A 25,119-nucleotide genomic window follows, 5' to 3' on the forward strand; every position below is an offset into this window, starting at 1 on the left:
CCAGAGCAATGAAATAAAATGAGCACGTCTCACCACATGGGGCAGCTCAAGTTGTAGTCTCCACAGAAGAAGGATAAATGGAATGTGTCACAGGGGATTAGGTGTTTAAGGGAGTAGAAAGTTCTTATAACAGCTGCTACTTGTGATAGATTTCAAGAATGCTTTTGAAATGAGTAGATAAGGTACTGAAATTCTTGCATTCTGCCTGGGCTCGATCCTTTGGGAAAGGGAGTAGCGTAAGAAACAAGCGCTGAAATTTGTTGCTGGAAAATGCTGAACATAATTTTAAATACAACGTTTGTCTCATTGGAATCGTAATTCATGCTCATTTTAGGAAAACTGCAAAAGAAATATATACAAAAAAAAATTAAGAAAACATATTTCCATTACTCATCTAGACACAACTCTACTTCTTCATTTTCCCTGGAACAAAATCTCAGCTATTCCAACAGGGGAATTATTGCTTTCATTACTAGCCACATACCTAGAAGGAGCGTGTTCACATTGGAGGACTAAAGAGAAATGGGTTGTTGCCTTTCTATCTCTCTCCCTCTAACTACAGAGATAATTACATAGATATTACTTAAAGAGCCTAGGAATGTTGAGGGCATAACTTGGTTTGCCCAAGCTACTAGGTTAGGCTACCGGGAAACCACCTACTTCTACTAGTAAAACTAGCTTTCCTATAAGCCTGGCATCCCTTCTTGGGCAAAGACAGCAAAGGATTCCCATATATTAGGTTTCCCTCCAAAGAGAATTATCAAGGTATAATTCCCTGCATTTAATCCCTTAGGTTCTCCTCCTACATGCCAGCATTACTGGGTCATGGTTCATGGCGAGTAATGCATATTCAAGTACAGATACTGCCTCTGTCAGCACCTACTACCTCTAAGCCCCACCCACTCAGGGAAGCAAGTGTTTTAGCACGTAGCCTCCATCCTTATCCTCCTGCTATCTGCATACCACTTGAAGAGGATTTAGAAACGCTGTATGGCTCCCAAATGCAGGATAGGTCATCTTTCTAGTCTGGATAATAGGGGAACAGACCACACTGAATGGCATGAAATACTCTGTCAAAGGCACTAGTAAGGATTTCCATGGGGTGCTATAGCCTTAGCCAAAAAAAACCACTGGGCTTTTCATTTAAAGTCAGGTGTTATTCCCTTGGATAGAGGCAGAGCCAATCACTTACACATATTTTAAAAGCACTACTGACCAACTCAATACTTTAAACATTTAATTCTTTTCTACTGGGTGGGCAGTTCAAGCTGTGCAGCCAACACCAACTAGTTTTTGCATTACTTCAAGCAAAGGCAACAAAAGAAACAAAACTCATTACCTTTGAGCATTCAAACCCTGACAATACACCACATAAATCATCACTTCAAAAGAACATGTTAACGATGACTTGACTTCCCCATACTAAGCAGCTAAGGAAGCATTACAAAGTATGTTGATTGGTTGGTTTTGCCAGGGGCAACCTATCCTTTTAAAGGGGTGTCCAAGATATTGGAATTTGTCATTTACTGATACTATCTGTGCACAAGCTGTATGCTGGGACTAGATGTTGGAAAACATGGCATTCAGAAAGAAAGAGGGCTTGAAGTGGCTTTCTGCAGACTTCTGAGAAAAGGTCTCAGGATTCCCTCTCTTATTTCTCAATCCATCTGAGAAAGTTAGGATAGAACCCTGAGGTGAAGTATGGAAATGAAAATAATTCTGAGGAATTTTCTAGAAATTTCCACAATCCAAAAATTTCTTTCTCAAAATTTTAATGGAGTAGAAAGTTTTCCCAAAGTTCCATGAGTTAGCCTTTATTTGCCGGTCTTAAGCAACTTTGGATAAATGGTTAAAAATCTGAAAGAGATAAATATTGCCAATCAATGTAAACAACTGATGGCTGTTGACTGATGATTAAGTTGTGTCACTGATACTATAATGGCATATTACTCTGTGATGTGATATAGGTTGTAACAAGATGCAGCCACGGTAGCTAGGACCAGTGATGTACCAAATATGTGGGTGTTCCTAATTCTCTCAGTTGAAAATACAACCTGACGCAACCCTTCTAGGAACAATATAGGCCCTTTGTTTTGTTATCTCTATTTTAAAGAAAGGAGAGGACTATCATGAAGTAGATAAATTATGCTAAGAATCAAGGATAACCTCCTTATCCTCTTTTGGAAGATTCTACATGAACTGGACTTGCCGATCTCTCGAGTCTCTTATCCTATGACCATAGCCTCAAAACTTAAGTCTCTTCTGACTTTGCTCACTTTCCTCTACAAGAAATTTTCTTCCTTCACCCAGTCATCACAGAGGTAACTCTTTCTTACTTGGGTTTCAGCTCAGATGTTAGCTTTTGAAATGTTCTTAACTGACCAATCTAAGGTAACTTTATACCCCAGGTAAAGCTTTATGTTTTTCATGGTTCTTACTCCTATCTGAAATTATCTAGATTACTTGCTTATTGTCTTTTTGTCACTATAACAATATAGATTGGATTGGGGATAGGAAACTTGTATATCATGTTTATTGTTAGATTCCTATTTTCTATAAGAATGTCTAGAATATTTGTTAAGGAATTACTGAATGCAGAGTATAGTGGTTTTCCAAGGAAGAAAAATTAAAGAAAGATGTTGTTTCTTCAGTATTGGTATGTGCTTCGTACTTGGAACATATCATGAACATTTTCTTAGAACAGGGTGCAAAAGACAACTTAATCAAATGCTGATCACTATAATGAAAAAGATGTTAAAGTACCTCCACTGTCTTTAGTGCATTATTGCTACTCGTGTGGCATGAATAAAACCAAAGGCATATGTAGTGTATTTTTACATTTTTCAGTGGGGGTTGTATATCTTTTTTGACAACTGGCTCCCAGCACTTAATTTAATGCTATACTGAGGTATGTTTTAGCATTTTTGTACTCATCTATTTCTAATCAAATTAAACCAAGTCTATACCTTATCAGCCAAATGCTACACTGACCCAAAGTTTAAATTCCTGCTGGAATCTCTCTGGGAAGGTGGTCTAGGTTTCAGCATGGTTTTCAACTTCTCTTCAACATTAACCTGTTATTCTTATTCCGAGATGTAACCCTTGGCCATTCTTACAAAAGACATGACCCTTTTTTTATACTAGGTCCAGTAATAAATTTGGGAGCTCCATCAAGCCTAGGAATGAGTTGTGCAAATAAATACCAGAGTTTATGATTATCTTTTCGAAAACAATATTATCCTCCAACTTCCTAAAGAGATTTCCTGGAAAATAATTTAAACATTGATAAGTGAAATGACTAACCTAGTCCCACTAGGTTACTGCTAGCTTGTTTGGAATCTGGATGCTTTATTATTGCTTTCAGCCGATTTAATACCAACTGTCTATTTGTTGTCAATGTCAATGTCTTTAAAACTCCTTGACTGGGTCCCTAATGGAAAGACATTAGATGATAAGGCAAGTGATTTCTCTACCTTCCTTTTGGTGTCTGACATCATTAATGTGATTAATGAGGTGACCAGGGAACCAAAGTCACTTGTCACCATTAGATTGCTAATACAATAGCCAAAGCTCAAAGGTGAGGAAGGAATGAGAAAAAAGTCTTCTCTTATCTCTGTTCTCTACTTTATCAAGGAGACAAACAACCTACCTTGTGTGAACCTCTTTGTAATAGTAAACATTTTGTAATAGAAAATGCTAAGAAAATGAAAAACGTGTTTATTTGGTTCCAAATTATTTGTGATGACTGAAAAATAATTATTTTACCTTTAAAGATTAAGAATCCATTCTAGATGATTGAATCATAATGACTATACAATAGAAAAGAAATCGCTGGATCAGTGCCTTTAAAAAGGAGTAAGAGGAAAGGTAGACTCACCAATGGAAGTGATTGGCTCATGTTGATATAAAGTCCAGCAGAAGCTCTTGCTTCAGGCACAGCTAACTCTGTCTTCCTCCTCCTGTCCCCCTCTTCCTCTCTTCACCATTTCCCCCTTCTCCCTCCATTTCTCTGCTATAATTTTCTCTGTTGTTTTCAAAATCCTGGAAAATAAAAGAGAGAGAGAGAGATTAAGAGAGAGAACTTCTTTTCTCTCATTGTAGTAAAATCCCAAAATTGATACAAACCTGGCTTGGACTAACTTACTCAGTCTTAGAGGATGAGAATATGTATATTGATGTGTTCATACGAGCCCAGACCTGGAGCAGGGGAAAGTAGTTCACCCAAATGTGAAACATACAAGAGTGGGAAATTGTGATGCTTTTTTACACATAAAAGGAAAAATAAATCCTGAGCAACCAAACATTAAAAATAAACTATCTATCTACCATAGAAGGAACAAATGGTTTTTAAAGAGAAACTGGGTTTGCATTTGGTCATACAAACTTTTTTCTGTAGAGCTATATGGACTGATGGGCATTCTCGTGCATGGCTGGTGGGAGTGTAAACTTTAGAATTTTCCTGAAGAGCAAATTGGAAACACTTTAAATATGAATATACATCATAAATATGAATATACACCATTCTAGAAATTTATACTAAAGGAACAATAATAAATCATCACAAAAATGTGACTAAAGTGATGTTTCTCTCATTGTATATATGACAACAAAGAATTGGCAGCAACCTAAATGTCAAAAAATAGGGGAGATTAAAAAAAAGCATGGAAAGTACTATTTTAAAATTTATGTGTTTGTCTGTTATTTATTTATTTATATAATCTGAAAAGATATATACCAAAAGACTAGGAATATCAGGAGGGTTGAAATATGGGTGATTTTTCCTGCCTTCTTTTTGCTAATCTCTATTTACTAATTTTCTCCCAATGAGTATAAACATGTATTAACTGTGTAATGTTTGTGTTCTGAGAAGAAAGCAGCTTGAACACAGATTCCTGATTCACTCTAAATACCTTTTCTAAATAATACCATATTGGGATGGGAGGCTGGTGAGCAGGACATGTAACACTTCAAAGATGTCTTTAGGGACCAAGAATCAGCTGTAAACTATTCTCTTTCGTGATCTAAGCCAAGGGATCAGACCCAAGGGAAAGGGCTTACCTATGTTTGGGGTCTCCAATGATGACTCAGGTTTCTTTGTTTCTTGAAGGAAATCAGCAAGCAGAAACCTGGGCTTCTCCTCCAGAACGACTGCACCTGTCCATTTGCTGCATGTGGTCCTACTGACCCAGAGGCCTGGAAGAAATTACACAGAGGAGAAAAATGCCCTGTCCCTGAAGTGGGGAAAGGACTGCCACTTGTACCCCAATTTCACATGATATTTTAAAATTAATTCCAGATGAAATAAGTTTTTAAATGCAAAATACATAATGGTTAAAACATTACAAGAAATTTAAGAAGAGTATTTGTATAACCTTGCATTATACAAGATTATCCTAGGCAAGATAGGAGACCTAAAAGCCTTATGTAATATTTCATTATGTAAAAATTAAACACCTCTCATGGCAAATATACCATAAGCAGAATTAAAGAGAAATGAGAAACTGAGGAAAATATTTTCAATGCCTATGTCAGATAAAGGGTTAATATTCCTTGTATTAAAAGATCTCCAGAAATAATTAAGAAAAAGGGAAGTAACTGAAGGAAAAATGGATGAAAAGGCAAAGACAGAAGAAGAAATTCTAATGGCCAATAAATACACAAAAATTCTCAACTTCTCTAGGGTTTAAAGGAATGCAAGTGAAAGCAACAAGATGTCATTTTTTCATTAATCTCATATAGAAATAATAATATAGTGAGAATAAAGCACTGATGAAAAAACAGGGATACATAACCTCTGATAGGAAATAATTTGTGAATTGCAATGACCTCTTGGATTGACCTATTAATCTCGATTTGGAAATCTATCCATTAGAAATAAAAAACCCTGTGTTCTATGAACAAAGACGTCTATTGCAACTCTATTTTATAGTAGCAGAATAAAAGAAAAAATAAAGGGACACCAACAAGGGAAATGGTGGGATAAATCACAGTACATCTACTCCATGCCACAGTCCATAGCTGTCAAAATGACTCGGCCAATGACTCTCCAAGTGTGGCCCTTGGACCAGCAGCCTCAGCATCACCCAGGGACTTGATAGAAAAGCATGTTCTCTGGCCCCATGCCAGGCCTACTGAATGGGAATCTGTGAGGACGGGGCCCAGTAATCTGTGTCTTAAGTTATCCATGTGTTTCTGATACATGGTTAGATCTACATCACTTGTCTTGAGAAGTCTATTCATATTGTTAAATGAGAAAATTAAATTTCAGAGTAATATATATATATATATATATTTTTTTTTTTTAAACTTTGGGTTTATTGATTGATTGATTGATTGATTGCTGCGCCGGGTCTTCGCTTCTGAGCGAGGGCCCTCTCCAGCTGCGGCAAGCGGGGGCCACTCTTCATCGCGGTGCGCGGGCCCCTCACTACCGCCGCCTCTCTTGTTGCGGAGCACAGGCTCCAGACGCGCAGGCTCAGTAATTGTGGCTCACGGGCCCAGTCGCTCCGCGGTATGCGGGATCCTCCCAGACCAGGGCTCGAACCCGCGTCCCCCGCACTGGCAGGCAGACCCTCAACCACTGCGCCACCAGAGAAGCCCCAGAGTAATATATTTAATGTGATGCATTTTTATAAAAACAAACATCTATAAAGCATACACTTTTTTGATATGTACTCATACTTCTGTATGTGAAAGCATAAAGTTGTGCCAATAACATTTTTTAAGGTAGGAAAGGAGTAGGGGAAGAGAAATAACCTCTCTCTTCATGTATCTTTGCTTCCTTTTTCACTGGAAACAGTGAGCATATATTACTTTCCTAATTAAAAAAAAAAAAAGACATTTAAATAATAAGTTAAAGAAAAAATGGTCTTTGAGCCTAGATTTTCACCTGACCTAGATCAAATAGACTCTAAGCTATGTGGACATCAATTGGTTAGATCTTCCTTTCACCAAGCCTTAACTGGCCTTAAGACCTAGCTAGGGATGGCTCTGGCATAATCCTTTACTAAGCAAACTATTAAATAGGTAGGCGGATCAGAGCAAGGATTCTTGGATTTTGCATGAAGGGGCTCAAAAGCACAATTTCTCTGGATTATTTTCTCCAAACTACCTTTATAGTTAAAGTTAAGACCCATCCATTGGACCCTCTGAAAAGGTTACGGTCACTGTAAGTAAACTATATAGATGTCAACAGCTATAACACAAGTCTATGCACAGTTTACTGAATTTAAAAATTTTGTCGACTGGTAGTTTATTCCAATCCTTCTTTCCATTGTGTTTTAAATGTTAAGTGTGGAGAAACAATGGTTTCTTCTTCAAAGCCTTAATCATTGATTGAAATACCATTTTTAAAGTCAAATTAAGTTAAATGTTGAATTATTACATTTTTTGACTAAGATTTTCCCTTCAAGGACAAAACACTCCAATGCTATCATTTGAGATTGGTTTTAGCTATATCTGAAGTTTGTTAGAAAATACATGTGTTTGCAAAGCTCTAGCAAGTCATAAGTACATGATTGTTGGATCCAAAATTTACATCCCAGGAAGTCACAAAAGTTAACAACATGGGCCAGAATAATCATGGAGATTAGGTAAATTTAACTTGTGATGTTGACTTCCTCCTTTTAATTACTTAGCTCTTGAATATAGTCAATAGTCTGATGAGCTCTGATTATGGAGAACTCAGCTAAAAATATACTGAATAAATAATCACCTGCAATGTGACATTTAAAATTCTACGATTTTAGTTCTCCTATCCACCCATTCTTCTTCCATGGGACAACTTTAGGGTTATAAGTGAAATGAATCTCTAATGACTAATGCCCCAGTGATTTGATTTTTGCACATTGCTGGAAAATTAAGAAGAATGTTTACTTGCCCTTTAAAAACCTATATTCCACTGAAAGGAACCTAGATTTAAAATTCTCACAAGCCTGAAAGAAATAATTTCATAATCTAATATGTTATGGTGGTCTAAATGAGAATTTTCCAGCTCAGTCTCATAAAAAGAAGCCTTTTGCCACTAGACTTATAAAAGATTAGACATACAATTTAATTAAGTTAACAAAGTCCACTGTAATTCCTTAGAAGTGAATCTCTTTTAATCTTCCAAGTTTATTGGCTTCATTACTGTTGCAAAGAATTTCTAACCCACGATTAAATCTATGCCTTTCTGCAGAGCCATTCAACGTCCTGAGAAAAACCCAACTAATTTGATTACATGCTTTGGTTCTCAACAGATCCCAAATAGAGAAAATCCTTTCTGCCTTTTATCTAAAATGTTTGCTCTGCATTAACATATTTCACTAGTATAAGTAAATAAGCTTTTTTTCCTTCAACCAAGTATTCGAGAACCTACTATGTGCCAGTGCTTGCGAAGCACTTCAAGTGCATGGAAAATCAAGACAAGGATTTGACATAAGTAGCTTACATTACAGTGAAGATCTCTCTCTAAAAGGATTCCTTAAATATTTTTTGCTAACTCAGTATTTATTACTTAATCAGATGCTTGATTTAACACCCATGCTATTTGCTACCCTATTAATAACTGATTAATGCATTTTACTATTTTGCTCTAAATGTTTTACTACCCTCCAAGGGAAATATTTGGACATTTCCCTTCACTGAGGCCAGATTATCACTGGCACCCAACCAAGGAACAGACCCTATGTTCCTTCCAAAATTATTTGACTTTATTTCCATAACATAACACCCTTTCTTTTATCAAAGAGTGCCTGAAATGCTGGAACTGAGGAGAATATTTTTATTTAAATATTAGAAATTTGTACCTGCATAACTTAAAGCACCATACCTTACCCTGAAAGGATTTATATGTTGTGCTGAGAGAGTGTATCAATTTTATTTGTGGTGTTAACGGAAGTTCAAATTGTTAAATTAGATTCAGATAACATATTCATGGTTTGCATTAACAAGAAAATAAGCAGTTGAACAGATTCAGAAACTATGCATGTTTAAAGCAATGAGCATTTTAAGTGTGAAGAGAAAAATAATGTAGTTTTAGTAAATAGTCTTTCTACTTTAAAGTCTCAACCATGGCCATGGGACTTCTGTTCTCATTAAATCTTAGTTTTTTCTTAGTCCTAAAAAGACTTTTCAGTAGAGGGAGGAAGAAATCCAGTTTTGAAGAATTCATGTTACTGAAATCGCCATGGTCAGACTCTACAGGTGAGAGAATGTAGTCCCTCCTACAAAGTTCATCCTGTTAACCAGAGGAAGGACACAACCTTGGGGCTGAAAGAGTTCAGATTCACTACTCACAACTGATACTAAATTTCCCACGTTTGTAGTAGGTGATTAGCCAAAAGATACTTCTATGCCTTTGCAACAACAAACTTTTTAAAGTTTGATGCTATTCAGTAGGACTTTTCCTGGAAATTTTAACTAAAAAGTACTTTAAACTTCACACTAGAATTCTTAGAAGGGTGATTTATAGAACCCACACTGGGGTTTTCCATTAGAACTGTAACTAAAAATAAATAAATAAGAACTGCCATCTCCAACCAATGGTTAGGAATGAAGGTGCTGGATTTGATATCCTGGGCTTGATTTCCAGCTGTGTAATCTTGCACACATTACTTTCTCTAATCTTGCTAAGCCTCAGATTCTTCACAGGTAAAATGAGGATAAAAGTAGTGCCCATCACAAAAGGCTCTTTGTGAAGATTAAATGTAATAAGGTGTTTATCAGTACAATGCCCTGCACATAGTTCCCATTCTATAAATTCATGATTCAACAAATAAATATGTGCTACTCTGGTCATTTTCAATATTTTTACTCTCTATTATTTTCCTTAATAGGCTTTAAGGGTAATGATGTTACTGTCATTTTCAAAGAACCAGATTAGTATTTATTTATCTTCTCTAGAATTTTTAAAATTTTTGCCTTCTTTTTCATAAATAACATCTTTTATTTCTATTTGTCTCTTCTTGCTTTTACTTTTAAGTTTTTTTTCAATTTTATTTATTTTTAGCTGTGTTGGGTCTTCATTGCTGTGCGCGGGCTTTCTCTAGTTGCAGTGAGCGGGAGATATTCTTTGCTGCAGTGTGCAGGCTTCTCATTGCAGTGGCTTCTCCTGTTGTGGAGCACGGGCTCTAGGCACACGGGCTTCAGTAGTTGCAGCACGTGGGCTCAGTAGTTGTGGCAAGTGGGCTCTAGGGTGCATGGGCTTCAGTAGCTGTGGTGCGCGGGCTCAGTAGTTGTGGCTCAAGGGCTCTAGAGCACGGGCTCAGTAGTTGTGGCACATGGGTTTAGTTGCTCTGCAGCATATGGGATCTTCCTGGAGCAGGGATCAAACCCGTGTCCCCTGCATTGGCAGGCGGATTCTCAACCACTGCGCCACCAGGGAAGTCCCTCTTCTTGCTCTATTTTTCTTTTTTCTAACTTCTTAATTCTTTTATGTTTTGCTTTCTCTCCCAAGGTAAGCATTAGGACTCTGATTACAACTTGTACTATAGCCTGTAGGTTTGTATGTGATGTGTCTCATTAAATTGCTTTCTAAAGAATTTGCAATATTCACTGTCTTCTCTTGGATTCGAGAATAATCTGGGAGTGAATTTCTTAGTTTCCATGTAGTTGAGATTCTTTTTGATCATCTGTTAACTTTTGGATTACTCTATTTGACAATACCTTTTAATTTAGAGTCATCTTTACAAAAAAGAGATTTCTGTCCTAACAGTTAGTTAAAAATTCATTATCATCTAAGGGAATTTGTTTTTATTTAATAATTCTGATAGCCCTTTAAGAATTCCCAAGAAAAATTTCACAGTTTCTGTAGCCTCAATACTGAGAAGCATGCAACAATGAGTAAAAGCAAAAGAAAGTCCATATTTAAATGTCTGGGCATTCAATCTATTTTGCTTTATTATAAATCTTAAATATCTAGTAGGAATCAAGATGGAGAGAATTTAAAGTATTCCCACTCGCTTATACACTTTACTCTTCTCAGTTTTAATAAAAAGCCTTTATAATAGAAGCCAGTCCAGGGAATTTTCTGGAAGTAAAATTAATAAGAAGTCAAGCATCAAAGCACAGTGTTAAACATAAAATGAAGCCAACAGACTGGGTGCAAGGAGTATGTAGATGATGAAAGTCAAGCCTATGTTTAAAAAAATAATAAGTACACCATCTGAGCCATATGTATGATCCACCAAGATAAGGAAACCCTATCACTGTTGTATCTCCACCTCAAGGAGAAAAGAAACCCCAGGAACAAGTGGTTTAAATTCCAAGACATAGCCAACAACTCTAAATGCAGAGACTTCCACATTAGTTCTAGAAGTTTATAATCTAATCCTCAGTCCCAGGAAAACAAAACATTTTACCCTGGATCTAGAGTACTCTCCAGTTTTATGCAGGGTTATAGAAAGAAAAGACTATTTCCACAGCTTTAGGCAAGTGGTTCTCGCTGACCCTTAGTTTCCTCATCTGCCGAATAGCTACCAGGTGGCAAGAGCCCTGATTATATAATCTGTATGTTTATTTTTAGCTCTAGCATTTTAAAATTCTACAGGCAGGTTAACATGTGTCTATTCTAAGCATTAAAAATGTATGAAGAAATTCCAATCACAAATAGCAGGGCTATAATAGAACTTACTAAAATAGTTTTGATCAAATATACAACACCCTGAAGTATTACTCGATAAGACTAGTTTTGAACTAATCCTATCATTGATAAATTAAGTGTTCAGGTATGAAGATTAATCATGTCAAGTTATTTCATGATGCAGAAATTTTATTTACCCAAAAGAATAAGAAGAAAGTAAACTTTTGAGTACTTTAAATGGGCTGAGAAATACGTGCTAAGCGTTTTACACGTGCCAAATACCTGGAAATCATGAAAATAAAAATTGTGGACTATCAGTCTAGAGCAGATGTTGCTGGTTCCCTGCCCATATCCCTCTGGTCTTGTTACTTCAATTTGCTCCTGTACAAATACCAACTGTCAGAATCTGCATCTCTTTGCCCACGAGCCTTTGAAGACTTGGAAGGCTGCCACACCTTGCACCCAGCAGACCTGCGGTGGGGGGAACTAACACCTCTACCCCAGGGAGCAGTCTAAACCAAGGGCTGAATGGAGTTGCTTGGTAAATGCCCAGCTTGCTCACCCCACAGGCAAGGTGTGTGTCTTACACCATTTTTTCAGAACTTCCCAGAGGTGTTAAGATCTAGTTACCAATAGCAGTGGCTGCATTGACAGTTCTTCGCACACTGGTTACCCCACCTTCCTTGTGTCTCTTCCCCACTCCCCTACTCATGTTTCCTGCACCTGCCAAGCTAACTACTTGCACTCAAGTCCTTCTATTGTCTCAAGATCTGCTCCTGGGGGGACCCAAACTAAGACTGACTACCAGAAACAGATTGATCTCATTGTGCAAGTAAATCTTCAAGTCAGTTACGATTTTGTCCTTCACCACCCCACTTAAATATACAGTCATGCTCTTTGCCCCAAATTAGGAACAAACTGGGCAGGAGTCTTGTGTATGCAATCAAGAAAGCAATACCCACTTCCAAAAGAAAAACAAATACAGAGGTGAAACTGGATACCCACCCTGGGAGCAAAGAACATGACAGAAACCTTTTGCTCAAATGAAGATATTATAGGATGGGGGGACGGAAGGAAGAGGATTAGCCCTTTGATTACCATTTTCCCTACTCTCAGGAGAATTTTGATGATAAAGATTTAGACAAGCATATTTTAGCAGGGTAGACATGAGTTAAGGGTTCATTCTGCTGAACACTAGTTCTGAGTCTGAAAGCAAAATTGTGGCAGGGACACATCATGGATATAACCTGTACCTAACACAGTAGTTGGAACATAGTAGGAGATCACTATGTATCTGTAAATGTAGAGTGAGAACCAAGATGGATCAGGCAAGCCTTAAAGACTAAGAAAGAGGAAGTTAATCCACTATAACTAGCCCAAGACTAGTTAGAAGGAAAACTAAAACGCCATCCCGTTTCAGCTCACCAAGTTAGGAAGGAAGCCTGCTTGATCAAAAACTCCACATGTCCTGTTTTTTAGGAGCTTGGAGATAATGATAGAAAGGGGGGTGGACATTCTCCAAAAGGAAGAAAGGGAAACGTCCATCATCCCAATGATGTTTTCATTATAAAGTCCAAACCAAAGCCAAACTTAAAATGTTATATTCAGAATGACTAAAGGATTAATTACTGTTGTAACGTCTCAGTTCTCATGTGTTAAAGTCAAAATTATACCTTCCCAAATGTCTATTTTCATATCTCTGAATCACTCATGAACACACTGTAGGTTACAGGCATGCTACTTTTACCTGACCATTGTGGAGCCCTTCATATTAATAGACCTGATCTTAGGTAAAAATATTCTGATGGAGACAAAAGAAATTTAACATTTGACTGATCCTAGCCTTCTTACATCACCTCCAGTTATAGAGAATTTGTTCATTCTCTTTCTCTTCCTTCTTCTCTGCTCTCTTGAAAACCCGGTCCCCAGGATATTATCATCCTGAATTTGGAGAACAGGTATAGTGATATCTGACTTGAGGAATGAGGATGCTTCCAAAAACAATGGACACATGGTTTGGGGCTTGGTAAGACAGGAGATAAAGGGAGAGAATGAAACATTCAGGGATACTATGGTGAATTAAAAAATGAGAGAGGAAGGGGGATTTTATAAAGTGTTGCTGAATTACAGAGCTGTGATTCAAATATAAACCACTAAAATACTTGTCTGGAAGTATAAATTTAAAGTATAGTATGGTATAGTATAGTAGAGTATAGTTTAGTATAGCATAGTATTGTCTGAAATACTGTAGCTTAAGCTGCCTCTAGGCTAAGCCGCCTCTCCTACCCTCTTTCTATCCTGAAACTATATACAATAATGTTGCTGGGTCCCCAGAGCACTAGCAGGACAGCTTTGAAATAATTTATTAGAAAAGCAAATCACCAAAGAGGCATTAAACTATCATCTTTCCATCAACCACAATATCCTTCTGTCTTTAAAAGACAGATGTTCAAAGAGTGAAAATGTGCCTATTTTATCTGGGAAAAAGTGGGAATTTTATTTCAACTTTCTGTGTATCATTAGGTTGCCGGAAATCACGGAAACCTAAATTACATATGCAACCACTTCATGCACTGAGACCTCTTGTAAGAAGAAAGCAGCAATATAATCAGTCAGCTCAAATCATCCTCAACATTAACAAGGTGGCTGTAGAGCCATTTTAAGAAATGACTTTCTGCTCCTATTAGTACACTGATTATACTCTAGCTTTTGTTCCAGAAGCATATCACCAAACTAGTCTCCCAAAATGTGTATTAAAAATGATACATTTTCCTTGCCAGTGTTTATATTCAAGTCAAAGTTTCTTTAGAAAAGAACAGGAATACAAAAAAATTTGAAGCCATGGCAGTTTGCATCTCTCCAGCAAAAGCAATCATCAAGGCAAATATTTATTGTTTGAGTTGTTGAACATAGATGTGTGGACAGAAGTTTAATGTCCATGCAATCTATTTCCAGTGCATTAGCTATCACATTACAAATGACAAGCAAGATTCTTTCTTGTTTAAAATGTGTCCCACATGCTCAGAATCAATCTTGATCAACAGACTGTGGTATAATTTGGCAGTTCAGAGATGAGAAGATTATGGACACATTTCAGTTAAAAAATAAATTCAAAGAAGACAACTTGTATGCATGATGTATCTAAAAATGCTTCCGAAAGACATTCAGGAATCTAAGTCAACTCTGAACAGAGAGTCTTGGTCTATTTTGTCAAACAATATAATGTAGAAGAATTACTTATGGAGAAGCTACAGACAACCTTCCACTTTTTAATACAACAAATTCCTGAAGTATATTCAAAAGCTGAATATGAAAAAATAAAACGATCTGTGTGGAACCTTAGCTCCACTAATTACTAGTTAAAAGAATTTAAATTATTTAATGTTTCTAATTCATACATTTATACATTCAACACATATTTATTGTGTTCCTGTTACGTGTCAGACACTGCTCTAGGGTTTGAAAATACAGAAGTTAACAAAAGAGGTTACAATCTCTGCCTTCACACTTTGAAATGAGAGAGGCAAAACAGACTGAGACAAATATGTATTAGAACATGATAATGTTAGAAAGAAAAATAAAATAAAAGAATGGGATACGAACTATTAGAGGGGTATTACACAGGTATTTGACAGATATTTTAGAGAGGGACAGGTAAGATGTCACCAAGAAGATGACCTTGATGATAATCTGAAGAAAGTGAGGGAACAAGTGTGGATATCCATGGAAAGAAACAGCATTTCATGAGTGGCAAGTGCAAAGGCCCTGAGGCAAGACTATGCCTGACAAGAAAAGATAGCAAAAGACAGCAAAAGCAGAGAGATGAAGGGTAGAGTGTCAGAAGAGGGAGTCAAGAAGTAAAGGGGGTCAGAGCTGGGGAACAGACCTGTTAGTTCATAGCAAGGACCCTAGAGAGAATAAAAAGCTATTAGAGGATTTTGAGAAAAGAAATGATATCACCTGCCTTACATTTGACAGGAATAATAACAATTCTTCCTCATAAGTTTACTGTAAAAATTAAGATAGGTACTTCCCTGCTGGCGCAGTGGTTAAGAATCCGCCTGCCAATGCAGGGGACATGGGTTCAAGCCCTGGTCTGGGAAGATCCCACATGCCGTGGAGCAACTAAGCCCGTGTGCCACAACTACTGAGTCTGCACTCTAGAGCCCGCGAGCCACAACTACTGAGCCCACGAGCCACAACTACTGAGCCTGCATGCCACAACTACTGAAGCCTGTGCACCTAGAGCCCGTGCTCCGCAACAAGAGAAGCCACGGCAATGAGAAGCCCACACACCACAACAAGAGTAGGCCCTGCCAGCCACAACTACAGAAAGCCCGCGCGCACCAACGAAGACCCAACGCAGCCAAAAAAAAGGTCTCCCTTTTAAAAATAAAAATTAAAAATTATTTTAAAAAGCCCTCTTCTCGAAAAAATTTTTTAAAAAATTAACTAAGATAATTGACATAAAATGCTTCCCACAGTACATAGCAAAAGGTAAACATAAAATGTTAGCTGCTATAATTATTTTTGTTATTCAGACAGGGTTTAGGAAAACATAATAAAAAATGAAAGCCATTGCATGGGTTAGGCTTCTTATTTTTTATTTTGTCTTTATCCTTAAAAAACTCAGAATAACAATCCAAGGAGGGCAAGAAGAATAATGAAGAGATGCTCTGGTTTAAAGACCAAGTGAAGATAATTTCTGATACATTTAAGTGCCTTTTTTTAAAAAATGGAAGAAAAAACTTAAAGTACAAAACAGAAGGATATTAAATTTTCCAGGTAAATCTCTCAATGCTCTAAGCACAGAAATAATTGGAAATCTATTTGAAGCAATTTGAATTGATGCTTCTTCCAACTTAGGGCCAGGAAAGAAGCATCAAAACTGTTTGGATGACTTTTGGCAAAGAGCTATACATAGTAAATAGAAAGGATTTATTGTAAATAGATTCCAAGAAAGCTACTAATAGGCCTCCCTGCTGTCTGAGCAAGATTACTGAAACAAAATAAAGCAAAGCAAAAGGTATTATTGCGTACTTAAGCAGTCTGGCATAAAAATTATTACAGTAGCTGAACTGGAGAAAAAATTAACAGATCATGCTTAAAACATCATGAGAGGCAAAGTACATTTTCTCTCTCCTAGTATATCATGACAGGTGTACAATAGGCATAAATGATATAAATATTGGAGAAGGATTTATGATTTGAACTCCCAGAGAACCTTCAAAGTGCAGAATCTCATTTCACACACAGCCCAAGGAACAGTATATTGTTATCTTTCATTTTTATATCATTTTATGTATTTCATTCCTTTAAAAAGCATTTGATTACCTATTATGTGCAAGGAGCTGTGGAAAATAGAAAATTGTGTAACACATGGTCCTTGTCACCCAAGAAACCCATGTTATAGCAAAGGGACACAAGGCATAGTGTCTATTTCACTGAACATAAGACACCATCAATTGGAGTTAAATCAAAATAATAATTTTATAGGAAAAAAGAAAATCAATAAATATACATAGAGTTTTTAAGATAAACCCAATATCAGAAACATTAAAATTTGAAAGAAATACATATCTTAATATATAAAATCAGGTATATAAATATCTACACTAAGAGGAAGCGTAAGTGTCAAAGATGGTTTTTGAAATAACAGGATGTTATAGGCGCACAAAGGAAAAAGTATTACCACTGGGTCAGAGAGGTTAGCAAAATCCAGATGATGTTAGCATTTCAGCTGGGCTTTAAAAAAAGCAAAAGAGGGGGGTCTGGGCAAGATGGCGGAAGAGTAAGATGCGGAAATCACCTTTCTTCCCACAGATACATTAGAAATACATCTACACGTGGAACTGCTCCTACAGAACACCCACTGAACGCTGGCAGAAGACGTCAGACCTCCCAAAAGGCAAGAAACTCCCCACGTACTTGGGTAGGGCAAAAGAAAAAAGAAATAACAGAGACAAAAGAATAGGGACGGCACCTGCACCAGTGGGAGGGAGCCGTGAAGGAGGAAAGGTTTCCACACACTAGGAAGCCCCTTCGTGGGCGGAGACTGCTGGTGGCGGAGGGGGAAAGCTTCGGAGCCACGGAGGAGAGCGCAGCCACAGGGGTGCGGAGGGCAAAGCGGAGAGGTTCCCGCACGGAGGAGCGGTGCCGACCAGCACTCTCCAGCCCGAGAGGCTTGTCTGCTCACCCGCCGGGGCGGGCGGGGCTGGGAGCTGAGGCTCGGGCTTCAGTCAGATGGCAGGGAGAGGACTGGGGCTGGCGGCGTGAACACAGCCTGAAGTGGTTAGCGCACCACAGCTAGCCGGGAGGGAGTCCGGGAAAAAGTCTGCAGCTGCCGAAGAGGCAAGAGACGTTTTCTTGCCTCTTTGTTTCCTGGCGCGCAAGGAGAGGGGATTCAGAGCGCCGCCTAAATGAGCTCCAGAGATGGGTGTGAGCCGCGGCTATCAGTGCGGACACCAGAGAAGGGCATGAGACACTAAGCTTGCTGCTGCAGCCACCAAGAAGCCTGTGTGCGAGCACAGGTCACTCTCCACACCTCCCCTCCCGGGAGCCTGTGCAGCCCGCCACCGCCAGGGTCCCGTGATCCAGGGACAACTTCCCCAGGAGAACGCACGGCATGCCTCAGGCTGGTGCAACGTCACGCTGGCCTCTGCCGCCGCAGGCTCGCCCCGCCTCCTCTGTACCCCTCCCTCCCCCCGGCCTGAGTGAGCCAGAGCCCCCGAATCAGCTGCTCCTTTAACCCCGTCCTGTCTGAGCAAAGAACAGATGCCCTCAGGCGACCTACACGAAGAGGCGGGTCCAAATCCAAAGCTGAACCCCAGGAGCTGTTAGAACAAAGAAGGGAAAGGGAAATCTCTCCCAGCAGCCTCAGAAGCAGCGGATTAAAGCTCCAGAAACAACTTGATGTACCTGCATCTGTTGAATACCTGAATAGATAACGAATCATCCCAAATTCAGGAGGTGGACTTTGGGAGCAGGATATATTAAGTTTTCCCCTTTTCCTTTTTTTGTGAGTGTATATGTGTATGCTTCTGGGTGAGATTTTGTCTGTATAGCTTTGCTTTCACCATTCGTCCTAGGGTTTGGTCCGTCCTTTTTTTTTTTTTTTACTTAAAAATTTGTTTTTCTTAATAAATTTTTTCTTAATAATTTTTTCCTTATTTTTTATTTTAAAAAATAAAAAATTTTTTTCTTAATAAGTTTTTTCTTATTTTTTATTTTAAAAAATTAAAAAATTTTTTCTTAATAAATTTTTTTGTAATAAGTTTCTTCTTATTTTTTATTATAATAGCTTTATTTTATTTTATTTTATTTTATCCTCTTTCTTTCTTTCTTTCTATTTTTTCTCCCTTTTATTTTGAGCCGTGTGGATGAAAGGCTCTTGGTGCTCCAGCCAGGCATCAGGGCTGTGCCTCTGAGGTGGGAGAGCCAACTTCAGGACACTGGTCCACAAGAGACCTTCCAGCTCCATGTAATACCAAATGGCAAAAATCTCTCAGGGAACTCCATCTCAACATCAAGACCCAGCTTCACTCAACAACCAGCAAGCTACAGTGCTGGACACCCTATGCCAAACAACTAGCAAGACAGGAACACAGCCCCATCCATTAGCAGAGAGGCTGCCTAAAATCATAATAAGGCCACAGACACCCCAAAACACACCACCAGACGTGGACGTGCCCACCAGAAAGACAAGATCCAGCCTCATCCACCAGAAGACAGGCACCAGTCCCCTCCGCCAGGAAGCCTACACAACCCACTGAACCAACCTTAGCCACTGGGGACAGATACCAAAAACAACGGGAACTACGACCTGCAGCCTGTGAAAAGGAGACCCCAAACACAGTAAGATAAGCAAAATGAGAAGACAGAAAAACACACAGCAGATGAAGGAGCAGGGTCAAAACACACCAGACCTAACAAATGAAGAGGAAATAAGCAGTCTACCTGAAAAAGAATTCATAATAATGATAGTAAAGATGATCCAAAATCTTGGAAATAGAATAGACAAAATGCAAGAAACATTTAACAAGGACGTAGAAGAACTAAAGAGGAACCAAGCAATGATGAAAAACACAATAAATGAAATTAAAAATACTCTAGAAGGGATCAATAGCAGATTAACTGAGGCAGAAGAAAGGGTAAGTGAGCCGGAAGATAAAACAGTGGAAATAACTACTGCAGAGCAGGATAAAGAAAAAAGAATGAAAAGAACTGAGGACAGTCTCAGAGACCTCTAGGACAACATTAAACGCACCAACATTCGAATTATAGGGGTCCCAGAAGAAGAAGAGAAAAAGAAAGGGACTGAGAAAATATTTGAAGAGATTATAGTTGAAAACTTCCCTAATATGGGAAAGGAAATAGTTAATCAAGTCCTGGAAGCACAGAGAGTCCCATACAGGATAAATCCAAGGAGAAACATGCCAAGACACATATTAATCAAACTATCAAAAATTAAATATAAAGAAAACATATTAAAAGCAGCAAGGGAAAAACAACAAATAACACACAAGGGAATCCCCATAAGGTTAACAGCTGATCGTTCAGCAGAAACTCTGCAAGCCAGAAGGGAGTGGCAGGATATACTTAAAGTGATGAAGGAGAAAAACCTACAACCAAGATTACTCTATCCAGCAAGGATCTCATTCAGATTCGACAGAGAAATTAAAACCTTTACAGACAAGCAAAAGCTAGGAGACTTCAGCACCACCAAACCAGCTTATACAACAAATGCTAAAGGAACTTCTCTAGGCAAGAAACACAAGAGAAGGAAAACACCTACAATAACAAACCCAAAATATTTAAGAAAATGGGAATAGGGACATATATATCGATAATTACCTTAAATGTAAATGGATTAAATGCTCCCACCAAAAGACACAGAGTGGCTGAATGGATACAAAAACAAGACCCGTATATACGCTGTCTACAAGAGACCCACTTCAGACCTAGGGACACATACAGACTGAAAGTGAGGGGATGCAAAAAGATGTTCCATGCAAATGGAAATCAAAAGAAAGCTGGAGTAGCAATTCTCATATCAGACAAAATAGATTTTAAAATCAAGATTATTATAAGAGACAAAGAAGGACACTATATAATGATCAAGGGATCGATCCAAGAAGAAGGTATAACAATTGTAAATATTTATGCACCCAACATAGGAGCACCTCAATACAAAAGGCAAATACTAACAGCCATAAAAGGGGAAATCGACAGCAACACAATCATAGTAGGGGACTTTCACACCCCACTTTCACCAATGGACAGAACATCCAAAATGAAAATAAATAAGGAAACACAAGCTTTAAATGATACACTAAACAAGATGGACTTAATTGATATTATAGGACATTCCACCCAAAAACAACAGAATACACATTTTTCTCAAGTGCTCATGGAACATTCTCCAGGATAGATCATATCTTGGGTCATAAATCAAGCCTTGGTAAATTTAAGAAAATTGAAATCGTATCAAGTATCTTTTCCGACCACAACGCTATGAGACTAGATATCAATTACAGGAAAAGATCTGTAAAAAATACAAACACATGGAGGCTACACAATACACTACTTAATAACGAAGTGATTACTGAAGAAATCAAAGGGGAAATCAAAAAATACCTAGAAACAAATGACAATGGAGATACGACGACCCAAAACCTATGGGACGCAGCAAAAGCAGTGCTAAGAGGGAAGTTTATAGCAATACAAGCCTACCTCAAGAAACAGGAAACATCTCGAATAAACAACCTAACCTTGCACCTGAAGCAATTAGAGAAAGAAGAACAAAAAAACCCCAAAGCCAGCAGAAGGAAAGAAATTATAAAGATCAGGTCAGAAATAAATGAAAAAGAAATGAAGGAAACAATAGCAAAAATCAATGAAACTAAAAGCTGGTTCTTTGAGAAGATAAACAAAATTGATAAACCATTAGCCAGACTCATCAAGAGAAAAAGGGAGAAGACTCAAATCAATAGAATTAGAAATGAAAAAGGAGAAGTAACCACTGACACTGCAGAAATACAAAAGATCATGAGAGATTACTACAAGCAACTCTATGCCAATAAAATGGACAACCTGGAAGAAATGGACAGATTCTTAGAAATGCACAAACTGCCGAGACTGAACCAGGAAGAAATAGAAAATATGAACAGAGCAATCACAAGCACTGAAATTGAAACTGTGATTAAAAACCTTCCAACAAACAAAAGCCCAGGACCAGATGGCTTCACAGGCGAATTCTATCAAACATTTAGAGAAGAGCTAACACCTATCCTTCTCAAACTCTTCCAAAATATAGCAGAGGGAGGAACACTCCCAAACTCATTCTACGAGGCCACCATCACCCTGATACCAAAACCAGACAAAGATGTCACAAAGAAAGAAAACAACAGGCCAATATCACTGATGAACATAGATGCAAAAATCCTCAACAAGATACTAGCAAACAGAATCCAACAGCACATTAAAAGGATCATACACCATGATCAAGGGGGGTTTATTCCAGGAATGCAAGGATTCTTCAATATACGCAAATCAATCAATGTGATGCATCATATTAACAAATTGAAGGAGAAAAACCATATGATCATCTCAATAGATGCAGAGAAAGCTTTTGACAAAATTCAACACCCATTTATAATAAAAGTCATGCAGAAAGTAGGCATAGAGGAAACTTTCCTCAACATAATAAAGGCCATATATGACAAACCCACAGCCAACATTGTCCTCAATGGTGAAAAACTGAAACCATTTCCACTAAGATCAGGAACAAGACAAGGTTGCCCACTCTCACCACTATTATTCAACATAGTTGTGGAAGTGTTAGCCACAGCAATCAGAGAAGAAAAAGAAATAAAAAGAATCCAAATCGGAAAAGAAGAAGTAAAGCTGTCACTGTTTGCAGATGACATGATACTATACATAGAAAACCCTAAAGATGCTACCAGAAAACTCCTAGAGCTAATCAATGAATTTGGTAAAGTAGCAGGATACAAAATTAATGCACAGAAATCTCTTGCATTCCTATACACTAATGATGAAAAATCTGAAAGTGAAATTAAGAAAACACTCCCATTTACCATTGCAACAAAAAGAATAAAATATCTAGGAATAAACCTACCTAAGGAGACAAAAGACCTGTATGCAGAAAATTATAAGACACTGATGAAAGAAATTAAAGATGATACAAATAGATGGAGAGATATACCATGTTCTTGGATTGGAAGAATCAACATTGTGAAAATGACTCTACTACCCAAAGCAATCTACAGATTCAATGCAATCCCTATCAAACTACCACTGGCATTTTTCACAGAACTAGAACAAAAAGTTTCACAATTTGTATGGAAACACAAAAGACCCCGAATAGCCAAAGCAATCTTGAGAACGAAAAATGGAGCTGGAGGAATCAGGCCCCCTGACTTCAGACTATATTACAAAGCTACAGTAATCAAGACAGTTTGGTACTGGCACAAAAACAGAAACATAGATCAATGGAACAGGATAGAAAGCCCAGAGATAAACCCACACACATATGGTCACCTTATCTTTGATAAAGGAGGCAAGAATATACAGTGGAGAAAAGACAGCCTCTTCAATAAGTGGTGCTGGGAACACTGGACCAGTACATGTAAAAGTATGAAATTAGAACACTCCCTAACACCATACACAAAAATAAACTCAAAATGGATTAAAGACCTAAATGTAAGGCCAGACACTATCAAACTCTTAGAGGAAAACATAGGCAGAACACCCTATGACATAAATCACAGCAAGATCCTTTTTGACCCACCTCCTAGAGAAATGGAAATAAAAACAAAAATACACAAATGGGACCTAATGAAGCTTAAAAGCTTTTGCACAGCAAAGGAACCCATAAACAAGACCAAAGACAACCCTCAGAATGGGAGAAAATATTTGCAAATGAAGCAATTGACAAAGGATTAATCTCCAAGATTTACAAGCAGCTCATGCAGCTCAGTAACAAAAAAACAAATAACCCAATCCAAAAATGGGCAGAAGACCTAAATAGACATTTCTCCAAAGATATACAGATTGCCAACAGACACATGAAAGAATGCTCACATCATTAATCATTAGAGAAATGCAAATCAAAACTACAATGAGGGGGGAGGAGAGAAGATGGCGGAAGAGTAAGACGCGGAGATCACCTTCCTTCCCACAGATACAGTAGAAATACATCTACACGTGGAACTGCTCCTACAGAACACCCACTGAACGCTGGCAGAAAACGTCCGACCTCCAAAAAGGCAAGAAACTCCCCCCGTACTTGGGTAGGGCAAAAGAAAAAAGAAATAACAGAGACAAAAGAATAGGGACGGCACCTGCACCAGTGGGAGGGAGCTGTGAAGGAGGAACGATTTCCACGCACTAGGAAGCCCCTTCGCGGGCAGAGACTGCGGGTGGCAGAGGGGGGAAGCTTCGGAGCCACGGAGGAGAGCGCAGCCACAGGGGTGCGGAGGGCAAAGCGGAGAGGCTTCCGCACGAAGGAGTGGTGCCGACCAGCACTCACCAGCCCGAGAGGCTTGTCTGCTCCCCCGCCGGGGCGGGCGGGGACTGGGAGCTGAGGCTCGGGCTTCGGTCGGATCGCAGGGAGAGGACTGGGGCTGGCGGCGTGAACACAGCCTGAAGGGGTTAGCGCACCACAGCTGGCTGGGAGGGAGACCGGGAAAAGGTCTGCAGCTGCCGAAGAGGCAAGAGACTTTTTCTTGCCTCTTTGTTTCGCTGCGCGCAAGGAGAGGGGATTCAGAGCGCCGCCTAAACGAACTCCAGAGAAGGGCGCGAGCCGCGGCGATCAGCGCGGACCCCAGAGACGGGCGTGAGACGCTGGGGCTGCTGCTGCCGCCTCCAAAAAGCCTGTGTGTGAGCATAGGTCACTCTCCACACCGCCCCTCCCGGGAGCCGGTGCAGCCCGCCACTGCCAGGGTCCCGTGATCCCCGGACAAATTCCCCGGGAGAACGCACTGCGCGCCTCAGGCTGGTGCAACGTCACGCCGGCCTCTGCTGCCGCAGGCTCGCCCCGCCTCCTCCGTACCCCTCCCTCCCCGCGGCCTGAGTGAGCCAGCGCCCCCGAAGCAGCTGCTCCTTTAACCCCGTTCTGTCTGGGCAGGGAATAGACGCCCTCAGGCAACCTACACGCAGAGGCGGGTCCAAATCCAAAGCTGAAGCCCAGGAGCTGTGTGAACAGGGAAGAGAAGGGGAAATCTCTCCCAGCAGCCTCAGAAGCAGCGGATTAAAACTCCACAAACAACTTGATGTGCCTGCATCTGTTGAATACCTGAATAGACAACGAATCATCCCGAATTCAGGAGGTGGACTTTGGGAGCAGGATATATTAATTTTTCCCCTGTTCCTTTTTTTTTTTGTGAGTGTATATGTATATGCTTCTGGGTGAGATTTTGTCTGTATAGCTTTGCTTTACAATAGCTTTATTTTACTTCACTATATTATAGCCTCTTTCTTTCTTTCTTTCTTTCTTTCTTTCTTTCTTTCTTTCTTTCTTTCTTTCTTTCTTTCTT

The 25,119-nt window shown here is 39.0% G+C and overlaps 1 long non-coding RNA gene across 1 annotated transcript in view; it reads right to left on the reverse strand.

Annotated features, from left to right (window-relative positions):
* Window positions 1-4,000: 4,000 nt before the first annotated feature.
* LOC137758573 (uncharacterized) overlaps window positions 4,001-25,119 on the reverse strand; it is a 334,245-nt gene continuing 313,126 nt past the window's right edge. Inside the window, exons 7-8 of the long non-coding RNA XR_011073020.1 lie at window positions 5,059-5,193; window positions 4,001-4,041 (exon numbers count right to left, since the gene is read on the reverse strand). This is a non-coding gene — a long non-coding RNA (uncharacterized lncRNA). The remainder of the gene's footprint in view (window positions 4,042-5,058; window positions 5,194-25,119) is intronic.

This window comes from Eschrichtius robustus, chromosome 2 (assembly GCF_028021215.1).
Source record: "Eschrichtius robustus isolate mEscRob2 chromosome 2, mEscRob2.pri, whole genome shotgun sequence".
NCBI classification, from domain to species: domain Eukaryota; kingdom Metazoa; phylum Chordata; class Mammalia; order Artiodactyla; family Eschrichtiidae; genus Eschrichtius; species Eschrichtius robustus.